Source organism: Felis catus, chromosome X (assembly GCF_018350175.1).
Source record: "Felis catus isolate Fca126 chromosome X, F.catus_Fca126_mat1.0, whole genome shotgun sequence".
Classification (NCBI taxonomy): Eukaryota; Metazoa; Chordata; class Mammalia; order Carnivora; family Felidae; genus Felis; species Felis catus.
The window spans coordinates 108,668,456-108,691,843 of NC_058386.1; the positions used below are offsets into that span (position 1 = coordinate 108,668,456).

Consider the following 23,388-nt stretch of genomic DNA (forward strand, 5'->3'; position numbering starts at 1 on the left):
TTGTATGCAGAATATAGAAACAATTCTCACAACTCCGTATTAAAACCAAATAAATCCATGCCAGTCTTTTGGCTTCTGGTTCCCTGTGTAGGGAACTTGGAAGTTAGCACTCCATCCTAACAACAGGTAAAAAGCTAACCAGATGGAAAAGTCAACTCTTCTTAGATCCAGAAGAGAGATAAGGACACAGGACAAATAGCCGCCCCCAAGATTGAAGAGACAAAAAGGCAAAATAAGGAATTGTGGCTTACTACAGCAGATTCACGAGTGGAAACTACTGTGGGAACCAGTGCCAGGGTGGGAAAATCTGAACTGCAATGGACACATTGTTAGAAGCTCAGTGTAGACAAGTCTGATGATTCAAAACTCCAGGGGGCCCGAGTCACTGAGGGGGCCCCATGCTCTTGTGAGTTTTACATCCGAGAGCTCAACCAAGTTCCCACAGTAAATATTGGACAAAAATTTCTATGTGCTTCTGGCAGGGGCAGAGGGAAAAAAAACATTTTGAAATATGCCAGACATTCTTTTTTTCTTAACAAGGCCTGCCCTCAGGGGAACTAGTTAACAAGAGCCTAACCTGCTGGCATATTATCAGAGCCTTGCTGATCTGGGTAAGTGGAATTCAGCTGCAGTCGCCCCTAGGGAACCTGTTCCACCTAGGTGGGGCAAGGTACTGAGGAGCACTTGTGGAGTTCACAGTCATGAGGACAGGCTCCCTAAAAGACTGAGAAGTAATCATAGGACTCAAGAATGCTTCCCTTCTCCTCTCTCCTCATCACAGTATTACTAAAAGCTTATTTACTACAGTTCTTTTTACCCAATACATCATACATGAATACAAAAAAAAAAAATTACAAGGCACACCAATAGGCAAAATAACACTATCCGTAGTGACAGAGCAAGCATCAGAACCAGAAAGGACAACGATGTTGGAATTATCAGATGAGAAACTTATTCTTTTCTTGGGGAGAAGGGAGAGAGAATCTGAAGTAGGCTCTATGCCCAGTGCAGAGCCCGACGCGGGGCTCGTCTCACCACCATGAGATCATGACCTGAGCCGAAATCAATAATCAGATGCTTAAGTGACTGAGCCACCCAGGCGCCCCCAGATGAAGAATTTAAAATGACAGTGAATAATATGCTAAAGACTCTAATAGATAAGGTAGACAGCATGCAAGAACAGATGGGCAATGTAAACAAAGAGATGGAAATTCTAGGAAAGAACCAAAAGAAATGCTAGATATAAAAAAATGATAAAAGAAATCAAGAATGCCTTTGATGGGCTTATAAGTAGAGGACATGGCTGAGGGAAGAATCTTCTGCTTGAGGGTATCTCAGAGGAAACTTCTGAAATCGAAAATCAAAGACAACAGACTTAAAAAAAAACCCAACAGAATATCCAAGGACTGAAGGACAACTACAAAAGGTGTAACATGCAGAATGGCAATGGCAGAAGGCAAAGAGAGAAGGGAATGGAAGAAATACTTGAAACATAATGACTGCAGATTTCCCAAATTAATGTCAGACACCAAACTACAGATCAAGGAAGCCTACAAAACAATAAGCAGGATAGATGCCTAAAAAGAGACACCTGAGTGTGTTATTTTCAAACTCCAGAAAATCAGAGATAAAGAAAAAATCATGAAAGAAGTCAGAGGATAAAACCACTTCACTTATCAAAGACCAAAGATATGAATTTTATCCGACTTCTCAGAAACCCCGCAAGCAAGAAGAAGGGAATGCAACATTAAAAGTGTTGGGAGAAAAAAAAAACCACCAATCTAGATTCTGTGCCCTGTGAAATTATACTTCAAAAGTGAAGGAGAGGGGCGCCTGGGTGGCTCAGTCGGTTGAGCGACCGACTTTGGCTCAGGTCATGATCTCACGGTTTGTGGGTTCGAGCCCCGCGTCAGGCTCTGTGCTGACGGCTCAGAGTCTGGAGCCTGCTTCTGATTCTGCGTCTCCCTCTCTCTCTGCCCCTCCCCCACTCATGCTCTGTCTCTCTCTGTCTCAGAAATAAATAAACATAAAAAAAAGTGAAGGAGAAATAAATACTTCCTTGGACAAACAAAAATTGAGGGAATCTGTTGCAGAGAACTACCCTGCAAGAAATGATAAAAATTTAGAGAAGGAAAATAATATGATCAGTATAAAATAGAGAGCCCCAAAACAGAATCATGTATAAATTGGATCTTGGTATCTGACACAGGCGCTGAAATCATTGGCTAAGGAAGATTTTGTTGTTTAAATTAGTGAATTGGTTATCCATATGGAGAATGAAATAAAACCATTTTTTGGAACCCAACAGCTAAATAAAGTCCATATGGATTAAGGGGTGAAATGTGAAACAAAGTAAAAAGTATAAAACAAAACTGTTTTTATTTGAAATTCATAGGATTTTTTTTTCAGAAAATGAGAAAAAATCAATGTGAAAATTATTAGAAATAATAATAAGAGTTTGCAAACATGGCTCACAATATGACCTAACATGTAAATCTTAACTGTACTTATATAGTCTAGCAACAAACAGAAAGCATAATTTTTTAGAAGATACCATTTATAATGGCCAAGAAGCTACCAAGATACTTAGCAATATGTATAATAAAAGATGTGCAAGATTTCCACGATGAAATTTCTGAACCTGCATTTAAAGATATTAAGGAAAATTTAAATCAGTGGAGATCTATTACATGTCTGTGAATTTCATGTTTATGTTCTCACACTTTCAGAAGACACTATAGGTGAATATCTTTATGATCTCAGGCTAGGTTAGACTCAAGACCAAAATAAACTACTAATCCTATTCAACTACACTAAAATGAAGACTTTTTGTTTATAAAAATATACCATAAAGAAAGTGAAAAGACAAACCATAAATAGGGCGAGGATATTTGCAACATGTTTACTAGATGAAGTTCTACAAATCAGGAAGAAAATCACACAAAAAAGGTAGTGGACAATATCAGGAAGGGAGAGGTGAGGAAGACAACATTAGGCATTTCATATTAGCAGAAACATGGATGGCAATTTAAAAATTTGAAAATTCATTCTATCTCATTAGTAATCTGAAAAATGAAAAGCAAGGCCTCAGTAAGGTGCCATTTTACCATTGTTTGATTGGCAGTGATTAAACTGACAGTCCCAAGTATTGGAGAGGATGTGGGCCAATAGGAACGCTTGTGCAGTCCGGCTGATGGTATAAGTTGGTACAATCTCATTGAAAGATAATTTGGCTTTATCACTGAAGGTGAGGCGTCACATCATCTGCTACCCAGAAATTCTATTCCTTAGTTTTTACCCTAGAGCAGCACATTGCGATAGAAATCTAGCATGATACACAAATGCAGGCCAAATATGTGATTTTTAATGTTCTTGAAGCTACCTTAAAAAGTAAATTAAAAAAATGGGGTTCTGGGTGGCTCACTTTGTTGAGCATCTGACTCTTGTTTTTTGCTCAGGTCATGATCTCATGGTTGTGAGACCCAGCCCCATGTTGGGCTTCATGCTGGGCATAGAGCCTACTTGGGATTCTTTCTCTCCCTCTCTGTCTGCCCCTCTCCTGCACACTCTGTCTCCCCAAAAGAGTAAAAAACAAACAGGTGATAGTAATTTAATAATATATTTAACTTACACAATGTAACCAGTGCATTTCCATATGTAATCAATATAAAAAAAATATCAGTGAGACATTTTACATCTTTTTTTGGTGGTAACTCTCTGAAATCCAGGGTATATTTTACACTTACAACATATTTCAATTCTTACCTATTCATTTCAGATGCACAGTAGCTAAGTGTAGTTAGTACCTACAATATTGGACGGTGCAGCTCTAGACAAACTCTTGTACATGTATATCAGGAGATATGTACAGGAATGTTTATAGTAGCACTGATTGTAGGAACAAAAATGAGAAATAATCTATATTGCCATCAATAGCAGTATGTATAATAAAAAGTCATATAATGGAATACTATATAGCAGTAAAAATGAATGATCTATACCTATACGACAACATGGATGAATATATAGTATGACTACATTTTTATAAAGCTCCATGTAAGCAAAACATAGCAAAATAACCTATGGGGAGGCACACATATGTGATTAAACTATTTTTTAAAAGCAAGAGAAACAGATTTAGAGAACAATGATGACTGCCTAATTTTGAATCTCCTCCATGCTGTCCTCTCAAAAACCCATAAAATCCACAACGAGAACATATAAAAACATACATAACCCATGCGATCAGCGTATCTAGGAGACAGAGAACACTGTAACCTTAAAATTACCCTTAAGGAGAAAAAAATAATTCCAACAGAGTTCTCTCTGCCCACTTGCTGCCTCAAGCCTGTGGGTACAGAAAACGGGAAGGTTTCAGAAGCTCCTTGCAAAAGAGTTGATGTGATCAGAAGAGTTAGATGAGGCACAGATAAAATCAGCCCTGAATGTGAACAATATTAAATGACAAAATGTTGAGCACAGGTAGGGACCTGGCAGTTCACAGCACTGACTGCAAGAAGCGGCTCACAAGAGTGGGGGACCAGCAGGGGCAGCCTCCTACCCTGCCGTGGGAGATTCAGAGGGAGACAGAGAGGTGTCAGTACCTTGTAGAGGTGGAGCTGTGTGGGGAGAGAGGACGATAAGAAGGGAAATTAAGGACGCTGCTGTAAAGAAAGGAAAACAAGACACCAACCCCTTCGTCTCTCCCTTGCACCAATACCACCACAGGGAAAAGAATCTTCACAGAAAAGGGTAGAACAGGCAGAAGAGTGCTCTCTAACTAGGAATCCTGTCCATGAAATTAACGGAAATTCAAAAAAGCAGATCACATGCGTGCAAAACTACTGCAAAACAAATCAGAAAATGAGAATCAAAGGATTTCTGGTGGTGAAAATTATCTCCCCCCCAAAGCCACGAAGTTAAATAAAACTAAAAACAATACTCCAAACTGAATTTTATATATCCTTGAGAAAGCTTTGCAATATATGAAAAAAACACCTTGAATCAGATATACAAACCCAGAGAACATAGACCAAAAAAGAAAGAAAGAAAGAAAGAGAAAGAAAGAAAGAAAGAACCCAGTAAGATATAAGAGTTGATTAACTAGGTACTCAATGGAAAATCAATTTGAATAAAAATTGAGAGCATACAACAAAAACACCTTACGTAGACTAGAGGAAAAGTAGATTGGGTCAGGTAATTGGCACTTACTCTATGGTCTGAGTGTTGAGAAAGAGTTAAATAAATGAAAGACTAGCAGAGAAGAACACTGGGAATCATTACAAGCCCTTTTGGAGGGGGAAACCCAAGGGTGGGAATAGCTTCTGATGATAAGATAGGAAATGACAAAAGATGGGCCTGGGGAGGGTGGCAGAGGACAAACCATGAGAAGCTATGCAGCCACATCACAGACTTTGGTTTTTATCTTAGGAGCAATATCAAGCCACTGAAGTATTATTTTAAAAATGAGTGATATGATCAGATTTGCTTTTTGAAAAGCAGACTCTGGCTACAGTTCAGAGTATGTACTATAGGGGAGCCAGAGAACATTCAGAAAGGCCAGATACTACTTCAGGTAAAGTAGGCTGGTGGCAGATGGCATGGAGAGAATTGGATGGATTTTAGTAATCTTTAGTGGTAAGTTAACTGGAATTTGTCATGTATTCAGTGGGAGAGGATGAAGGACAGGGAAGAGTCAAGGATAACACTTAGCTTTTATTTTGGCTCTAGGAACTAGGTGGATGATAGTTAACACTGAAGGAAGATTAGATTTATAGACGTGTTTAGTTAAAGGGTCTTTGGGATATCAAATTGGATATATCAAGTGGATCTTACAGGCAAGATCTAGACTAGAGATTTAACTTGGGAGTCATTGGTACTTAGATATAGTTCAAGGTATGGATGTGGATTAGGTCACCTAGGGAGTGAGTGTGGAGGGTATTGGGGAGGAAATACTGGGACAGAACCTTATGGGACTCCAACATTGAAGGCCTAGAAAGAAGTGCATGGACCTGCCGAGCAGACTGTGAAGCATGGAGCAGAGTGATAGAAGGAAAAGCAGCAGAATGCAGTATTAGGGAAGCCAACAGAGTGGTTTTTAAGGAAAAAAGTTTAATAGGGTCAAATGACGCTGAGCAATCAAATAGGAGGAGAATGGTAGTGTCCATTGGAGTTGGTGACACAAAGGTCACTGATGACTTTCATAAGGGCTGTCTTGTTGGATTGGTGGAGGACCGACTAGAGTGAGTTGAAGAATGAGGAAACGAATAGAATAAATTAAAAAAAAATTTTTCTTTTAATTTTATTTGAGAAAGATGGGGGCGGGGCCACAGGGAGAGAAAGAAACCCAAGCAAGCTCCGCGTTTAGTACACAGTCCAATGTGGGGCTCAAACCCATGACCCTGGGATCATGATCTGAGCTGAAATCAAGAGTCGGATACTTAACCAACTGAGCCACCCAGGTGCCCATGAATAGTAGAAATTTAGACAACTTTTTAGAGAAATTGATTTATGAATTGGAGGAGAGAGACAAGTGGGTATCTGGAGAGGGTTTTAGGGTGTAGGGAAGGATTTTTAAATTAGGAAGGGACTTGATGAGGCACAAATATTGATGTGGAAAGTGATGGTGAAAGAAATTGACTTTATAGAAGATGGAATGGATTGTTGATGAAATAAATTTTCCTAGAAGGCAGGAACGGTGCGAATGTAAAGACAGAAATAGGGATTGCCTCACATAGGAGCCAGGACATATTCTCTATTGTTATATAAAGGAATGGGGAGTTGCAGATTTTTTAAAAAATCAAGTTTCAAGAAAACATATCCGATGTTATCTTAGGATTACTCCATGAACAAAAGAAATGTGTGTCAACTTAAATATAGGATAAAATGCAGTGAATATACTCCAGACTGAAGTTGGGACCGGAATATCAAAATGGTAATTACCTGGACATTCTATATTATGAACGATTTTAACCAACATTGATTAGGGACTTACTATATGCCTTTATTTTTACATATCTACATTTACCGTATGTGTTTTTTTTTTTAATAAAAATGCAGTGTTCTTAACACTTTCATGCATTATCACACTTAATTCTCATGAATAACCCATGAAGTCAGTATTCTTGTTTGCCCCAATTTAGAGGTGAAGAAACTGAGGTTCAAAAAACTTAAATACAATATTTTATTTTATTTTTTTTAAGTTTATTTATTTATTTTTGAGAAAGAAAGAGAGCATGAGTGGGGCAGGGGCAGAGAGAGGGAAAGAGAGCGTCCCAAGCAGGCTCCATGCTGTCAGCTGACAGCATGGAGCCCAATCCAGGCTCAATCCCACAGTCCGTGACACCATGACCTGAGCCGAAATCAAGTGTCAGACACTTAACCAACTGAGCCACTCAGGCACCCCCCAAAAGTTAAGTATTTTACTCAAGATCACAAAATTAAAATATGTTTGAGTCATGTTTCAAGCCCAGATCTATCTGATTTTAGAGATAAGCTTTTCACCAAAATGTTACACTGCATTTCTGTAAATTGTGTTTTTGCGCCTTTTTTTTTTTTTTTTACGGCAAACATGTATTGTTAGGTCAAGGTCTGTCTGAACACGACACTTCTTTGATGGCCCGGCAACACTTTGTTTTAGGAGCTGTTTCTTCCTCACTGCCTTACATAGGTTGTTTGCACAAATGACACATTTCTCCCATGGACACAGAAAGGGGAATGGTAGCTAGACTAGGCCAATCTTTATACTAGATTTCCCTTAGACACAGCGATTTGTACAGAGAACATCTCATGAACCAAGACGAGCCAATTGGAATCCTTTCTTGAGATTTTCTAGGAATATTCTGGGTGAGAGGGAGAAAGGTCTATTTACCTTTTTAATTGGGGATGTAAAAAATATAGCCAGAGAACTGCCAGCAGTCATCTCTCCTGCCAAACTGAGACACTCGACAAAGAAATGAGCAGCATGTAGAGACACACAGGCTAAGACATGAAAAAAGAACCCAGATGTCATTGTTGAGCCCCTGGATCTGGCTCTGCCAGATCTGCCCTTGGACTTTCCAGTTATGTGAGCCAATACATCTCTTTGCTGCTTAAACCATTTTGACATTGGTTTCTGTTGCCTTTATCTGAAAGAGTCCTGATTAAATCAAAATTGGAAACAGAACTGGCATGTAGAAAGTGACAGACCAACAATATGAAATTTGCTGCATTGAAATAGGAAGGTGGGCAGGAGGATCTGTTCATCTCCAACTGGGAAAATGGTAATCTTTATTATAAATTTGCAAACCATCTGGTTAAGCTGGTTATATTGCATCTTGTAGATCAGTCCATGTAACTATTGGTCTGAATCTTGGAAAACATCAAGATGCTGAAGTGGTTGCTACTTTTTGTAGCTTTCAGTAAGTATCTGCATGGATAGGAGCTTTGATCCACACTGGCCCATATGTAAGTGGAAAGGAAAGAGCACAAAATTTTCTTAAATGATGACATATCTTCCTGCTGCCAAAAATTTTAGATGGTTGAGAGCCACGGTAAATGTTTAAATCTATTTCCTATGTTAAAGTTAGAGAGAAAAAAAAATACGGAGTCTGGAAATACTGGTAAACCAGACTGGGACCAGGTGGGCCTGAGAATTGAGAAATACTTGATTCCTTAGCTCCATCCCCAACACTGGCCTATATTCCCTCCCTGAAACAATTTAATAATTACCTGTATTGCAAAGAACCATTCATTGGAATACACTAGGATCAAGGAATAAATTATTCCTATCTGTACTGCAGCCCATTTGTCAGAGATGGAGACTCTTGTTTCAAAAAGACAGAAATCTTCTTTTTAATGTTTATTTATTTTTGAGAGAGAGAGAAAGATTGAGAGAGAGTGCAGGAATGAAGGAGGGCAGAGAGAGAGGCAGACAGGATCTGATGCAGGCTCTGAGCTGTCAGCACAGAGCCCGATGCGGGGCTCAAACCCACAAACTGGGAGATCATGACCTGAGCCTAAGTCAGATGCTTAACTGACTGAGCCACCCAAGGGCCCTGAGACAGAAGTCTTTAAATGAGAGTTGGTCCACATTTAAGGACTAAGATTCAGTATTATCTTTAGTTTTGGTTACTAGCCAGTTGATTCAAATTACACATTCACCAGCAGCGGTCTATAGACATACATACATACGTATATAAATGTTATGTTATTATGTTCACATATATTTAGAATTATTATACCTTCCTATTGAGTTGAGACTTTTAGAATAATGAAATGTTACTTCTTACCTTGCATAATAATTCTTTCCCTAAAGTATATTTTGTCTGTCTTTAAAACAATCACACTTCAGGATGACTGGTGGCTCAGTCAAGCATCTGACTTCCGCTCAGGTCATGATCTCATGGTTTGTGGGTTTCAGCGTCACCTCGGGCTTTGTGCTGACAGCTCAGAGACTGGAGCCTGCTTTGGAGACTGTGTGCCCCCCTCTCTCTCTGCCTCTCCCCTGATGGCATTCTGCCTCTCTCAAAAGTAAATAAACATTAAAAGAAAAACCAAAAAAAAAAACCAACCCAAAAACCTAAAAAAACCCAGTCACACTTCTTTTGGTTAGTGTTTGCATGGTATATCTTTTTCTTTAATTTTGCTTTCAACCTATTTCTGTCTTTACATTTAAAGGGTGTTTCTTGTTTCTTGTAAATATACAGTTGCCGGGGGAGGTGTCTAAAAACTATATATAAATAAATAGTTGCCGTGGGGGGTGTCTAAAAATTCCAGTCTGATAACTTAGTTTATTTGGATTAGAGTGTTTAGTGTATTTATATTGAATATAATTACTGATATAGTTGACCTGAAGCCTACCATCTTGCTACTTGCACTCTTTAGGTCTCCTCTATTTGTTTCTTTGTTCTTCCCTTTTCTTCTTTGTTTTAATGAAGTGTTTTTTAGTTGTTCTATTTTATCTCTTCCATTAGGCTTTTTGCTATGCCTTTCTGAACTATTCTTTTAGAAGTCACCCTAAAAATTCCAAAATGCATCTGTAGCTTATCACAGTCTACCCTAAATTAGTACTTTCACCAATGCTCATACCATGTGCTCTCACACCACAGAGCAATGAAAGAAACTTCTAGCAGTTCAGGTCTATTTATCCCTCCCATCCTTTTAGTTATTACATAGTATATTTAACCCCAACAAAATACTATTATGGTTTTTTAAATACTCAATCATCTTTTATAATTACCAAAATATTGACCCTTTCTAGTCCTGTTCATTCTTTCTTTCACTTTTACATTTGTATCTGCAATAATTTCCTTTCAGCTTTCAAGAACTTTTTTCGTAATTTTTTTTTTTACTGTTTGCTGTAAAAAAATTCTTGCAGCTTTTCTTTTGTCTAGAACTCTCAGTTGTTTCGTTCTTTTTGGTTCTTTGATTATTTTTTTAGTTACTTTTTAAAAATTTTAATTCCAGTATAAGTAACATAGTGTTATATTAATTTCAGGTGTACAATATAGTGATTCAACACTCAGTGCTCATCACGATAAGCGCACCCTTAATCCCCTTCACCTATTCATGCAACCCCCCCACCTCCCCTCTGATAACCATCCATTTTTTCTCTAGAGTCAAGAGTCTGTTTCTTGGTTTGTCTCTTTTTCTCTTTGTTCATCTGTTTTGCTTTTTAGATTCCACATGTGAGTGAAATCGTATAGAGTTTGTCTTTCTCCGAATGACTTATTTCACTTAGCACTATACCCTCTAGATCCATCCATGTTGTTGCAAATGGCAAGATTGCATTCTTTTTTATGGCTGAGTAACATTCCATTAGAGATATATCCCACCTCTTCTCTATCCACTTACCTATGGATGGACACTTGGATCCATAATTTGACTATTGTAGATAATGCTGCAATAAAGATAGGGGTGCATATCTTTTTTTCAAATTCATATTTTTTTATTCTTAGGGTAAATACCCAGTAGTGGAATTACTAGATCATAGGGTAGTTCTATTTTTAACTTTTTGAGGAAACCCCATACAGTTCTCCACAGTGGCTGCACCAGTTTGCATTCTTACTAACAGTGCACAAGGGTTTCCCTTTTCTCCACATCCTCACCAACACTTGTTGTTTCTTGTGTTTTTCATTTTAGCTATGCTGACAGGTGTGAGATGATATCTCAGTGGAGTTTTGATTTGCATTTCCCTGATGATGAGCAATGTTCAGCATGTTTTCATGTGTATTTTGGCCCTCTGAATGTCTTCTTTGGAGAAATGTGTGCTCATGTTTTCTATCCATTGTTTAATTGGATTATTTGGGTGTCTTTGGTGTTGAGTTATATAAGTTCTTTATATATTTTAGATAATAATCCTTTATCAGAGAGGTCATTTGCAAATATCTTCTCCCATTCAGTAGGTTGTCTTTTTTAGTTTTGTTATTTCCTTTGCTGTGTAGAAGCTTTTTATTTGGATATAGTCCCAATAGTTTATTTTTGTTTTTGTGTCCTTTGCCTCAGGAGACACATCTAGAAAAATATTGCTATGGCCGATGTCAGAGAAATTACTGCTTGTGCTTTCTTCTAGGATTTTTATGATTTCAGGTTTTACAATTTTTAGTTTATTTTCGGGTGTGGTGTAAGAAAGTGGTCCAGGTAGCTGTCCAATTTTCCCAACATCATTTGTTGAAGGGATTGTCTTCTTCCCATTGCATATTCTTGGAGGTTTTTTTTTTTTTTTTTGGCACCTTAAAGATATCATTCATTGTTCTCTTCTTTCCATAGTTTCTGATGATAAGTTACCTATTTTCTTACGTTCTCCCAGGGATAATATATTCTTTTCCTCTAGGCACTTTAACTTTGGCTTGAGCAACTTGACGACAATGTATGTAAGTGTGTGGGTTTTTTTCTCATATTCATTCTACTTGAAGTTCACTGAGCTTCTAGAGTCAGTGAGTTAATGTCTTTCATCACATTTAGAATATTCACAGTCATTATTTCTTCAAATATTGCATCTGTCCCATTCTTCCTTTCCTCACCTTGTCGGGCTCCAGTTACGTATATGTTGGACCTTTGATTGTATACCCCATCCCTCTTATGTGCTATTTTGATTTTGACACTCTTTTCTTCTTAAATTTCAGTTTAAAAATTTTATTTACCTGTCAATAGTCTTGTCTTCTAGGTTACTATTTTCTGCTGTGTGAAGTCTGCATTCAAATGCATCCAATGAATTCTTAATTTCAGATATTGTATTTTGCAGCTCTAGAATGGCTCTTTAATTCTTTTTATAATTATCTGTTAAATACCCTATCTTTTCATTCACCTCATTTTATTATTGATACCTCAACCTCCATTATTCTTCCTCTTCTCTTGGTCTGGAAGATTCATATTCCTTTACAATAGTTCTTGTCATTCTAGTCTAGTCTTCAGGTAATGTCTTCATTGATGCCCTTTTCCCTTGGTTTGTGACCAATCTTTCTCTGGTCTCTCTTTTATGACTCTAATCTTAGTTTCCCAGGAATATGACCATTAGACCCCAAATCCAAGTTTAATTACTGAAGCCTACTCTAATAGTTCAGTGGTCCCCAACTGGGAATAGCCCCTCCATTTTCCCACTTGACTCTATGCAAGGATGTGTGTGTGTGTGTGTGTGTGTGTGTGTATGTGTGCATGTGTAATGCCTAAACATATTTCCTGAGGGTTTAAATGGCATAGTTTTCACATAGTAAAAACAGTTAATGAATATGCAGGTGTTTGATTATATGGGAAAAATCATGTCTATTAATTGGTAAATTTTGACACATACAGGTAAGGATTCTAGGCATTTCTAACCATTTATTTTCTAAATTGATTTTGCAATTAAGCTTAGAATTTCGAATTGTGTAACCTTAAATATTTTCACTTATTTTGAAACTAATACATTGTATAATCATTGTTTCTATGGATTTTATGCATTTATGAGTTTTTATCTACATAGTCAAAAGCTTAGTGTTTGTATACCCATGTTTGTAGCAGTATTATTTACAATAGCTAAAAGGTGGAAACAACCCAAATATATATTGAAAGAAGAGTAGATTTTTAAAATATGGCATATACACACAATGAAATACTATTCAGCTTTGAAGAGGAAGGAAATTATGACACTTGCTATGACATGGATGAACCTTGAGGACCTTATGCTAGGTGAAATCAGCCAGGCACAAAAAGACAGATATTTTATCATTTTCCTTACATGAGATATCAAAAGTAGTCAAATTCATGGGGCACCTGGGTGGCTCAGTCAGTTAGGTGTCCGCCTTCAGCTCAGGTCATGATCCCATGGTTTGTGGGTTCAACCCCTGCATCGGGCTCAGTGCTGACAGCTCAGAGCCTGGAGCCTGCTTTGGTTTCTATGTCTCCCTCTCTCTCTGCCCCTCCCCTTCTCGTGTTCTGTCTCTCTCTCTCTCTCTTTCAAAAATAAATAAACATTTAAAAATAGAGTAGCCAAATTTGTAAAAAGAGAAAATAGAATGCTGGTTGCCAGGGGCTGAAAGGAGGGGCTAGGAAGAAGTTGGTTTTGAATGGGTACAGAGTTTCACTTTTGCAAGAAGAAAAAGTTCTCGAGAATGGTTGTAGAAAACAATGTAAATATACTTAGTGCTACTGAGTTGTGCACTTAATAATAATTAAAATGGTAAATTTTATGTTATGTGGATTTTTTTACTACAATTATAACTAAAAAAAGAGTTTAATATTTTTAAAGCTGTGAAAAAGTGATAATTGTGACTATATAAGAAATACTGAAGAAGGATTAGAGGAGAAATCAAGTAAACTGCAAGATGAAACTGAAACAATGATAACGAAAATGAAGAAAAGATTGAGGGAAAAGAAGAATTAAACATTAGAGTTAAGGGGCGCCTGGGTGGCGCAGTCGGTTAAGCGTCCGACCTCAGCCAGGTCACGATCTTGCGGTCCGTGAGTTCGAGCCCCGCGTCGGGCTCTGGGCTGATGGCTCGGAGCCTGGAGCCTGTTTCGGATTCTGTGTCTCTCTCTCTCTCTGCCCCTCCCTCGTTCATGCTCTGTCTCTCTCTGTCCCAAAAAAAAAAAAAAAAAACGTTGAAAAAAAAACATTAGAGTTAAGAATAAAAATCTGAATGACAATAAAATAGAATGATTATGTATGAATAATTAATAAACAGTAATTTTAAGGGCACAAAGTGAATAGTATTTGTTCAACAGTGAGCCATGAAATACAAGATATGGGGGACAAAATTTAAATATCACACACACACACATACACACACAGAGACTAAATGTTGTTCCCTTGGAAAAGTGTCTGAGATATCTACTCTACTCCAAGAACTTATTATAGAGGATGTACCAGAAATAAAAAAATAAAAATAGAGTATGCACAAGAGTATATATTCTTGTGCAACAGCATTTACCTCAGTGGATACCAAGATTAAAATCAGTCTGTATTTAGTCACAGAAATATGTTCTCTCAAGCCTTCATCGAACTCATTAGATTTTTTTATAAAGTATTTTATTTTATTTTATTTTATTTTATTTTATTTTTATTTTAGAGTGAGAGAGAGAGAGAGTGAGGGAGAGGGGCAGAGGGAGAGAGGGAGCATCTTAAGCAGGCTCCACATTAACCTAGGAGCCTGATGTGGGTCTTGATCACATGACCCTGGGATCATGACTTGAGCTGAAATCAAGAGTTGGACACTCAATTGACCGAGCCACCCAGGTGCCCCTGGTTGGATGTTGAATCCACAAAAGCATAAAATGAAGCAAGACTAATACTTGTGTTTACAAACAAAAACAAATAAAACAAATATTTTATCACAACTATTAAAACCTATTGGATCAGCGTATGTTATGCTGGCTAAAGTTAAAATTTCAGATGCCTGTTGCACACTCAGGCCTTTACAAAGCTCTTAGTAGGCTGACTCAATGAGTTTGTTTTTTCTTTTGAGGTGTGTGAATTTGTTATATATTTGGGGTATTAATACCTCATTAGATATATGACTTGAAAATATTTTCTGCCATTCTATAGGTTGCTTTTTCATTTTGTCTAGACAAATACCGTATGATCTAACTTATACCTGGAATCTAAAAGAAACAACTCACAGGGACAGTAACTCACAGAACTCACAGAAACAATAACTAACCTTATTGTGGTGATCATTTCACAGCATATACATGTATTAAGTTTTACACCTTAATCTTACATGATGTTATATGTCAAATATGTCTCGATAGATTTGGGAAATAAAAAAAGAAAATAAAAAAGAAGTGTAAAACCTTATTTCTGGCATGCAAACACAGACTAACTGGGAAGGGGGACATGCATGCACTGAAAATAATCGTAAAGAAAGAGAGTCAAAAGAACTGATTTGTGTCATCCCAATGCTAAGTTGATGGATTTTGAGATAGGCAAAGACTGTTGATCAGAAAACCACAAAAGTGAGAGGAAGTAATCTAGCCTTGTCAAAAGAGAAGATGTTTTGGGGGCGCCTGGGTATGCTCAGGCAGTTAAGCATCCGACTCTTGATTTCACCTCAGGTCATGATCTCATGGTTTATGGATTCAAGCCCTGATTTGGGCTCTTCACTGACAGTGCGGAGCCTCCTGGGTATTCTCTCTCTGCTCCACCCCTGCTCGGACTCCCCCCCACCCCCTCCTCTCTCTCTCTTTCTCTCAGAATAAATAAATAAACTAAAAAAGAAGAGAAAAAGGTGTTTTCATCAGTAGCTTTTTAGTTATGATAGAAACCCTATTCCAGATTGCTAAAATATTATATGGAAAAAATGTTTCATTTGCTCATGTAGTTAAAAAGTCTGGAGGTCAATCTGGTTTAGGGAACAATCGGGTACTGGGGCTCAGTGATATCATCAGGATCTTTCTGTGTTTTTCCCTCTGTCGTTGCCTGTGTCTCAGCTCTGCTTTTTCCTATGTTTGCAACATTATGAGGCAGATTCTTCCCACATGATGACAAAGATGGTAATCAGCAACCCCAGGCTTACATTCTCAGGCGTTAACAAGCCGAGCAGAGAGTGCCATTTCTTTCCTAATAATTCCAGCAAAGTCTCAATTTGACTCATATTGGTACAGTTTGTCTTAACCTGCCCATTTCTAAATCCACTGCTGTGCCCGTTTGGTCTGGTCTAGGTCATATATCCACCTCTGGAACTGGGTGAAGGATGGGGTAAGGGTATCCACTCTACTACAACTACATTAATGACTTAAGAGGAGTTGTGATTTCCCAACGGGAAATCAAGAAGGAGAATAAGATGTTGGGCTTATTTATTGACTTATTGATTTATTGATTTTAATATAATTTATTGTCAAGTTACCTAGCATACAATATGTACAGTGTGCTCTTGGTTTCTTGGTTTTGGGGGTAGATTCCTGTGCTTCCTCACTTACATACAACACCCAGTGCCCCCCTTCCCTGCCCCCCCAATCAACCCTCAGTTTGTTCTCTGTATTTAAGGGTCTCTTATGGTTTGCCTCCCCCTCTGTTTAAATAGCAGTTGTTCATTTACAGTATCTACTGACAAAACAGAGCCCCAGATTTGAGTCACTTGCAAACTTGTTGGAAACAAAAGATCATTAGAGGGAACCATTTTCCTCCTCCTCACGTCTTCAACCTTGGTCCTTAAAAGTGAGACTTTGACCTCTTTGTAAATATTGAATAGAGTTTGTGCTATTTTTTCTACCTCTCACTCACTGTTTTTATCAAAGAGGAGAGGTGACTTCTATGTTTGGTGAGATCAGGAAGAAAGGTTGAGTATGTGGGGCTCAGGCCTGCCTTCCCCCCCCACCATGATGTTGCCATGTGGTAACTGCCTTGGGCCTAGGCTTCTTGGTTCTTTGTCTTGGTTCCAAGTTAGTCCAGTTTGACGTGGAGGAGGTGGAAGTGACAGGTATTAGAAGCCACTTGTGACCACAGATCCAGGCCACATTTTCCAAGCCTTATCAGCAATAAAGCTAATATTTTTGTCTTTGACTCCATATCTATTTTTCAAATATTTGTAAATGTAGCTGGGCAAATGAATATGCCTGATGCTTCCTGAGTTGGTGTGCAGGGTAAGAAGTGCACCAAGTTAGGAATCAGATTACCTAGGTTCCAGAACTAGTAGGTAGGTCACTTCCGTACTCTGATTCAATTTTCTCATTTAGAAAACGAGTGGGCTCTGGAGAGCTCTGAGGATATTTCCAGATCTAACATGTCATGATTATCGTTGGGCAGTGAACTGAGCCTTGAAAGAAATACATGATTCAGATTTTGAAAGAGAAGGAACAGAAGAGTTACCGAGAAGTTCTCAGGGATGAAAGCATTTAAAAAACTTAGCATGGTAAATATGAAGAATAGAAAGAGGCAAGGCACTTTTCCAGCCCAGACATTTGCCGGCTGATTCACCTTGACAACCACTTAAGTTATGCACATAAAAGGATATAGAGGATTTGACATAATGGCAGGTAGGAGGAGTTTCACTGACGCATGACTTGAGAAATCCTCTGCTGATCTTATGAACTGGTCCACGCTTAATAAAGATTCTAAGCAGGAAGATGAAAAAAATCACTAGATATAAATATTTAGATCTCTATAATTTATATCTTAAAGAACAGCAAAGCAATGGGACCACGGACTAACCACCTATGATTACTTGTCTGGACTCCTTGTCCAATGAACATAGTAACTTTTTTTTTTTTTTGCTTGGCCTCCATTTTATAAGTTTAACATTGATTGTATCTGGCTTCTCTGAGCTTGTCCTATCTTTGATTCTGATTCCAGATCGAACATGTCATGATTACGATTGGGCAACAATAAGAAAGCATAATATTTTATGTTAAAATGTAAAATTAAATATAGAACTCAAGTTCTGCACCTAATGGCTCTGAGGGGCCCATCTGGGTAGATCACACTTATGCACCGGAAAAGCTATGAATGTGTTGATCGTGTCTCATCTTGTCCTCATATTTTCAGGCAAAAGCTCTGACTTCCTAACTTAAAGTCCTTCTGACTGGTACAAGTATATACTCAGAGACATCTTTTACATTTGTGTTTAGTGGTTTTATTATTGAGTTACTGATTATAAGGAACCCTTACATGTGGCCATAGTTAACACGTGAAGGAGTAAGAATGGCAAGAAGGCATTTGTTCACCACCGGAGCCTATTATCTGGCTCAGGGTTCTTTCTGAAAATTACAGCAGTTCACCGGCCTAAGGTACATGGAAAGGAGGGCCTGACCTATTATCTAGCCTGACCTATGACACTAGAATACTTGCTAAGCTCCAGCCAGAGTTACCACATCTTCATTCTTTAGCAATGACCCTGGCCTGTAGTCTTGGACAGTCTTAGTGACTACGGCTCCCACAGCCCCTTAATGAAGAGATTGGCCCCAGGATTCTTTCTGCATAAAGTTACTAGAGCCTATGCCATATGCATTGAGAGAGACTAATGCTAGGAATATTGTTAACTCCAGCCAAGATAGGTTGAACCAGAGATGTGCACATTATCAAAGCCAACCATTATCTAAGACTGTTTGGCTTGAAACACTGCCTTATAATAGTGCTCTATACTAAAAAGTACTGATGGCAAGGGCTAACATCCATAGAATGGACACGAAGAAGGTTATGTGTCCTTGTGGTGGATTATTGAGAGATCCAGCTCTTAGAGACCCTATAGATATAGAGGAGGTAGGGAAGAAGGAGCTATAAGTGAGGTTCTGAATGAACCCTGATAATCCAAATCTAGGAATTACTTGGATTTAAAATATCTACATGGATAAGAAGATGATATGTTCCACTGAAAGACAGTAGAGCATAAAGTTGGGAGCAGTCTCTGGAGCCAAATTGCCTATGTTTGGATACTATTCCTGCCACTTAGTAGCTCTATGACCTTCTATCAGTGACATCAATTCTGTGCTTTAGTTTCTCCATCCGGAAAACAACAATAATAACAGCACCTACTAGATCAATTTTGAGTCTGAAATGAGCTAATACACATTGAACACTTAAAACAATGTCTGGCACATAGTAAGTGCTCAAAAATATAAGCTTTTAGTGTTATTTTATCCCGGTACGTAAGTGAGGCAGAGTAATTTGTTGAGATACTGTGTTTATTCTCCCTTTACTTTCCCTTTCTTGTATTCCAAAAAAGGAATGGAATATTTTCTTTCCTGGGGAGAGAGTGGGTTGCGTTGCAGGGTCCAGAGTCTGTCTTACCTGGAATCCTAGGCATATTGTAAGGATTATGCTCAAAGGAGGGGAAGGAAGTAGTTGACTTTAGAGTAGACAGAAGAAGGAGTGAGATTTCTCCAAGCTTTGGGAAGGACTGACAGTTGACAGTTGGGGAGTAGTAAGATCTGGGGCCACCTCCTGACAGAACCCCTGGAGGTACTGTATCTTTGGTCAACTTTAGGAGCTCGATTCTAGGTGCCGTGGCTCTCCCCTAGGCGTGGGAGAAGCGCAACTGCTTGCTTTTACGACACCGTGCAGGCTTGGACGAGAAGGCATGACGGCCTGACGATTAGAGATTCTTTCCCTATTTGACACTTGCCACACAAAGTTCCTGAGTATCTGTGTGATCCTAAGGAGTGTAGAAAGCTCCAGAAAGTGATTGGAATTTAATTTTTTGCCAGTCTTGCAGCACAGAGATGTGCAGTTGAAATACATTTGGCTTAAAGGAAATGAAGAAATGTGATAGTTCTCCCATCCCCAAGTTTGTGGTGTAACACTCATACCATTTACACAACAAATCATCATTACCAAAAGTAATGTGGTTGTTTTGTAAGGTCTTTTCTTTATAATGTTAGAAAGACTAAATTATAGATAATTTTGCGCTAATAAGTTACAAGGAAAAGATCCTTAAAGGGAATGAATGAGAGGTCAGAGGGGTGGAATGAGTAGCAGTGAGGATTCACCCATGTGAAGTCATTGTTTGTACTGGCGAAGTTAATAATTAAGATGTCCTTCAGAGGTAAGGGAAGGCTTTGGAGCACATGGTATCTGTCACTTTAGAGTGTATATTAGTTTCCTAGGGCTGCAGTGACAAAGCACCACAAACTGAGTAGTTTAAAACAAGAAATTTAGGGGCGCCTGGGTGGCTCAGTCGGTTAAGTGTCCGACTTCCGCTCAGGTCATGATCTCGTGGTCCGTGAGTTCGAGCCCGGCGTCGGGCTCTGTGCTGACAGCTCAGAGCCCGGATCCTGCTTCGGATTCTGTGTCTCTCTCTTTCTGACCCTCCCCTGCTCATGCTCTGTCTCTCTCTGTCTCAAAAATAAATAAATGTTAAAAAAACAAACAAGAAATTTATTCTCTCACAGTTCTGGAGGCTCTAAGTCTAAAGTCAAGGCTTCAGTGGGGCCATGTTCCCTCTGAAACCCATACTGGAGAATTCTTTTGTCCCTCATCTAGCTTCTGGTGTTTGTTGGTAATCCTGGGCATTCCTTGTCTTGTAGATATATCACTCCAATCTCTGCCTCCATCTTTAAGGCCACGAAGCATCTTCACTGGAAGAAATCTCTTTTTCCTTTATGCTGGTATTGCATCTAATTCTTATCTTTCTTGTGGTATTTATCTTGCATCATAGTTATTTATGATTGCATCTGTAGTAGGCAACTTTTCAGCTGTCTACCCAGACAACAAAATCTCTACGTTGGGAATAACAGTCCAAAATAGCAGGGGGAGAGTTCTATATCCATAGTACCTAATCACTGCCCCCCTCCCTTCATAGCTGATTAATGATGCCTGGGCAACTGACCAAATGGAATCAGTAAGATTCTCTCCCTAGGAAATCTGAATTTGGGACTCAAGCATTCTGTTGAGTCCCATTGTTTTTGACTACACTGAGGATATGTTAATCCAAGAATTGTTAGGGCCAGCAGAAAGCTCAGAGGAACAAAGAAAGTTGTTCTGAACAAAGGAGAATAAAGAAGTGTAGAGGGGAATGGCTGTAGTGTTAGAAGAAATAATAGGGAAAAATCAGGATGTTGAAATTTACTACTTCTTGTTGCTTTCATCAAAGTTCTGCAACAGAGGAATTAACTCAAACTAGAACTGAGGAGGTCTGCAAGGAAACATAACAAGAAATACAGCATTTCTAAGGTAAGTGCTTTCTGCTTATGGACTATAGTCTAAATTGACCAATTGTTCCATAATTTGGAGACTTACAGGAGTGAAAAACAAATGGCTTCTGTATCTCAAAACTGAAGCTGGTACAATCAGTGGCAAGGAATTTGCAGCCATAGCTGAAGATACAACTGATGGTCTACGTCTTTCTCAAGTAGATTCTCTTTAACAGTTCTCTGTCAGACCAAGGGAAAAACCCACTGACAGTGATCTAGTTATGAGTGATAGCTCACTAAGGTTATTTTAGGAATAGGGAAATGGGTAGAGTGCAGACATTGAGCACATAGAAAAGATAAAAGAAAACTTAAAAATATATACAAAAGGAAACACAGTGGAGTATTAGAATGGAGCCTGAGAAAATCCAGAATCCCGGGGCACCTGGGTGGCACAGTCGGTTAAGCGTCCAACTTCAGCCAGGTCACGATCTCGCGGTCCGTGAGTTCGAGCCCCGCGTCAGGTTCTGGGCTGATGGCTCGGAGCCTGGAGGCTGTTTCCGATTCTGTGTCTCCCTCTCTCTCTGCCCCTCCCCCGTTCATGCTCTGTCTCTCTCTGTCCCAAAAATAAATAAACGTTGAAAATCCAGAATCCCCTGGTATTCCTCAAGGGCCTATTCCTATTAAAAGGAGGGCCAATACCTCAGATGCATCTTAAATGAAAGAAGAAGATTAGCCGTGTCTCTCTTACCCTAGGGTGATTTTTTTGTGACCTCAATGCAAAAGCCAAGATGGAGGTCGTTTAACTGAGGGACTAGGGGCCTGGGCAGAGTCCTGTAACCTATTGCTCAAGGACAGAAACATCTAGGCTAGTGTGAAGATTCAAGAACATGAGTTCACATATTTTCCTTTGACTACCACCCCATGAAATATGATTTAAATCAAAGCCTATTGTGCTAGGGTACAGAATGCTAGTTGCCTACCGCAATATCTCTTTTTCTCTTTCTTTAGTAACCGATTCCCAATTTTTATCTGGGCACACTACCATTTGCAATAAGAGACTAGACTACATTTCCCAACCTCCCTTACTTTTAGGCATGGTCATACCTTTAAGTTCTGGTCAATGAAACATAGACAACAGTGTTTCATGGACCTTCTGAGGAGTTTCCTTAGAAAAGATGGAGGCATGTCTGTCTTCACCTTTCCTCATCTTACTGCCTGGAATCTAGATATGATAGCTGGAGTTTCATCAGCCATCCTGGGCCATGAGGATGATGGCCATACCCTAGGAAGCGAATTGCTACAGAAAAGCCAAGCCTGGCCAAAAAACCCCCAAGGCTTTTGATTTTCAACCCCTAAGGCAATCCCTATGTCACTGAACTCACATCCACAGGAAGAGGGTTTCTGAAATGGTGCAGTCTCCAGAAGGGTAAACCTCCCTAATGCCCCTTTCAGGAATAGCCCAGTGGGACAATGCACAAGGGAGATGATCTCAGAGAAGAGAATCCGAGACATGCAGCTGGGCTGACCAAGAAGTCACTCTACTGCCAAGGAGTTCTTGCTGTTTATGTACATGATACATAAGTCAATATATTGATTGGCAACCTTCATGTATTGTATCAATTTTGTTTTGTATTTCCAAATGGGAGGTTTTATTTAGTTCATCCTGTTTTCCCTCTATTATTAGACACTGACTGTTTTGGATATGGTCAAATGTACAGTTTACCTATAGTTGTGAAACCATGGGGAGCTACATCAAGACCTGCTCAAGATGACTGTAAGTCACTGAAGGATCTTGGGCTTAATGTTGGGTGCACTTGGGATATATGAGTTTGGATTGTCTTTCTATTTAGAAGGCACGAGTAATGAGTACATTTTCATTTGTGTATGGTATAGTGGCGTTATATTAGTTGAAGACCTTCTGTAAATTGGGTGGACTATCACGTTTGTATGTTACTTTTGTCTGTCCAACATACGTTCCCAACTGTTCTGCAAACAGCACTTTGAGGGACCAACTCTTTTTTGCTCTCTCTCTCTCACTCTCCCCCTCTCTCTCTCTTTCTTTTTCAATCTTCAACTTCTAATCAGAAATGTCTCCTTCCCTGGTTCAAAGAATAGGTGCATAAACTCTAACTCTAACCTGACCAATTAGAATGTCCTATCCCTTGGCATCAGGAATGGGCATGTGATCTAAGCAGATATAATCATGTGCCCAAACCTAGGCCAATGAATCAACCATTAGAATGAGACTGGAACTACTGAGAACAATGCATTCTCTTCTTTTATTTTTTTCCAGCTTTATTGAGAAAGAATTGACACATAATGTGTAATTTTAAGGTGTACATTGTGATGACTTGATACATGTATATA

General features: G+C 38.9%; 1 long non-coding RNA gene across 6 annotated transcripts in view; it reads left to right on the forward strand.

Annotated features, from left to right (window-relative positions):
• LOC102899315 overlaps nt 1-23,388 on the forward strand; it is a 111,545-nt gene that overhangs the window by 71,802 nt on the left and 16,355 nt on the right. For all 6 annotated transcript variants that reach the window (XR_006593216.1, XR_002152768.3, XR_002152770.3 and 3 more), the window contains 2 exons: nt 20,982-21,061; nt 22,706-22,795. This is a non-coding gene — a long non-coding RNA (uncharacterized LOC102899315). The remainder of the gene's footprint in view (nt 1-20,981; nt 21,062-22,705; nt 22,796-23,388) is intronic.